At 40.0% G+C, this 3,077-nt stretch overlaps 1 long non-coding RNA gene across 1 annotated transcript; it reads right to left on the reverse strand.

Moving 5' to 3' along the window:
* Window positions 1-990: 990 nt before the first annotated feature.
* Window positions 991-1,668, reverse strand: LOC122123389. Its single transcript, XR_006150389.1, has 3 exons — window positions 1,578-1,668; window positions 1,313-1,344; window positions 991-1,073 (listed from the first exon to the last, which is right to left on the reverse strand). It is a non-coding gene; the product is annotated as an uncharacterized LOC122123389 (long non-coding RNA).
* Window positions 1,669-3,077: the final 1,409 nt, after the last annotated feature.

Here is a 3,077-nt window from a genome sequence, read left to right on the forward strand (position 1 = left end):
CCATCCTGGGCTGGAGATCAAGTTCACCAAAATGGTTAAACCAAATAAGTCATACACCCAATACTCCACTTCCGTAGGATCTGATGGGTCTGGAAATCTCATGGTGGTTACAGGAAAATTTAATAATAAAATTTAAAAAGAGCCACCTGGCCTCACATTTCATGTGGAATCTACAGAAATGAAGGTATCCTTACAGTTTTGAAGGTTACCTTTTTTTGTCCTAATGCTGAAACATTCAAGTACTCTGTTCTTGTTTCTTTGTGGGTTTTTCCAGTCCTGAGCTTGTACTCAGGGTCTGGGAATTCTCCCTAAGGCTCTGCGTTGAAGGCTAGAACCACTCTACTATGTAAACCATAGCACCACTCCTGGGTTTTGGGTGACTAATGGGTGATCACAGTCTCTTGGAACTGAGTTCAAACCCTTCTATACTGAGTAGCTAGGATTAGTGGCAGGAGTCTGGTTATATTCTGAATTATTTTTTTGTCAGCCATGGGGTTTGAACTCCAGGCCTCTAGGCATGGGTGCTGTCCCTGAGCTCTTCAGCTCAAGGCTGGCCCTCTACCACTTTGAATTTTATACACACACACACACGTATATGTTGCCACTTCTGGTTTACTAGTGGTTCATTGGAGATAAGAGTCTCACAGTCTGTTCCTGCCCAGGCTGCATTAGAACCAGGATCCTTCAGAACTCAGCCTTTTAAGTTAGCTGGGATGAAAGGCATGAGCCACCGGCACCTGGCTTATTCTGATTTTTTTTTATGACAAAGAATCTTCTGTTCTCTTATAGACTTAGTTTTCCATCTCTCAATTGGGGTGGCTATTTCTGGGACAGGAGACATTGATTCAAATCTTTACAGTCAGAATTAGATGCTTGGGAATTAGTTTATTGAATCACTTAAGTCATGACAGTGCAAATTTCAGGAGAAAGGGAAGAAGACACAAAACTGTGAATCAGCATGATGGCTTCATAAGAAAGGGGGAAAGATGGTTGAAAGTTCAGGATGGCTTTTCATCCTAGAGCTGATTCCCTTTGAACGAGGAAGATGGATGTGTTCCTGAAGATGCTACCACCTGTTGGGAGGGAGCAGAGGATGATCAAATGCCCCTGAGACACTGTGAATGGCTTCATAGTGCAGATTGCACATGGAAAACACAAGCAGTTCTAAGAAGACCATTGCCCAAGGGTCTCAGTGTCTAAAGCTTTCCCTATTGAACCGAGTCATATCTCTTCCATATCAAACCAAACCATCCAAGGAAAAATACCTCCCATTTGGGAGTGTGGAGGGCAACAGGTGTCAGTGTCGACTTACCCAGGGCCAGTGTCCTTACTCTGGACAATCATCTGTGACAAAGAGTAAGGAAGAAAAGAAAAGAACACAAGATCAGGGATAGATGTCAGACATCACCAAGTTTATCACTAACACTCAAGTAACATGCAATTGTGCATCCAGATAATGCTAAGTAATAAGCTTCTAGAATGATCTGTCATGGCATGATTTCCTTTTTTCTTTTCTTTTTTTTTTTGGTTGGGGGAGGTGCAGTTAGGCCATAGGAAAACCATGATCTGGGCCTTACCAGTTTCCAGGTCGTGTTGGATACTGGAAATGGGGATATTCCTCTTCTTGGCCAACTTGGCCAGCTTCTCCTGCTGCTTCGTCAAGCTCTGCCCTTTCCCTGCGGTAGCAATGGGAAGGAAGTCAGAGAAGGGCTTGCATCAAAACTCAGCCTATACGGGCTGGAAAGGTAGCTTGGTGGTAGAATGTGCTTGCCTTGCAATAATCACCTCAATTTTGTGGAGACTGTCTCCTGGTTAGGGAACATAGTTTGGAATTTTTGTCAAACTGCTGATTTGGATTCTTGAAGAATGAGAATTAAATTGCCTTGGAATGTATATAATCCACCTGAAGCTTTCCTTAGAAATAAATGACACTTCCCACAGGCTGGAATCTTACATCTAAATAGCATTGGAAATTCGATAAATATTCACATATCTACTAAAAAACAAATCATTTCTGGGCATTAGTGGTTCATGCCTGTAATTCTAGCTACTCAGTAATCTGAGATCTGAGGATCGCAGTACAACCCAGCCCTGGCAAGAAACCTGTGAAACACTTATCTCCAATTAACCACCAGAAAGCTGGGAGAGGTGATGTGGCCCAATGATAGAGTGCTCACGCTGAGCTGAAAAGCTGAGGCATGGCACCTCGGCCCAGAATTCAAGACAAACCACCAACAAAAAAATCATTTGACCTTTCAACTTAATGTGATATTTCCAGCTTACCCAAGGACACCAGGATGCCATATGTTTCCAGCATCACATCTCTATACAGGGTCTTCTGAGAAATATCCAATTCCTGCCACTCTTCCCAACTGAACTCCACAGCCACATCATCAAATGACACCAGCTTCTATACGGACATATTCCATAAATTAATTATCAATGAATCATGAAAACACCAAGGCTGGAATTTCTTTCTTCTTTATGTATGCTTTTGTCTCACAGAATGTGTTTGGAGCTTGCTCTGTTATCTATACAGTGAGAGAGAAAAAAAATCAATGTAAAAATATTTTCCCCCATAGTAACTTTGTAATTACAAATACTAAGCTTTTCTTTATTTTTAATATAGTTATGTATATATATTTTTATTTTGAAAATACAAATACTAAGTTTTTCTAATACATCAAAACACACTTCTGATTCCAGCAATAAAGACAAGATAACCAGTTCTAAGAAGCTAATCATCTTGCATGACAACATTAAGTATAAGTAGGAGTCTGAAAGTGTGTGTTTAGCTTATTTTGGTAATATTTACAACACATCTGTGGAACAGTGAAGTAAACAAATATTTTCCTGCATTTTCATATTCTGTCTTACTGAAAGTCCTATTCAGATTTTCTATTAAATAGTGCTCTCATAAGCGATCACAACATGGTCATTACATCATATGGAATAAATAACACATTAATAGATCTATGAAATGCAGTGTCCAGCTAAATGTTAAAGAGAGTAAAAGTACTCAAAAATAGTAAATGAATGAGTTGGCTTTCATAAGATTTGACCTAGTTCTCATAATA

Source organism: Dipodomys spectabilis, unplaced genomic scaffold (assembly GCF_019054845.1).
Source record: "Dipodomys spectabilis isolate Male_0828 unplaced genomic scaffold, ASM1905484v1 ptg000228l, whole genome shotgun sequence".
NCBI classification, from domain to species: Eukaryota; Metazoa; Chordata; class Mammalia; order Rodentia; family Heteromyidae; genus Dipodomys; species Dipodomys spectabilis.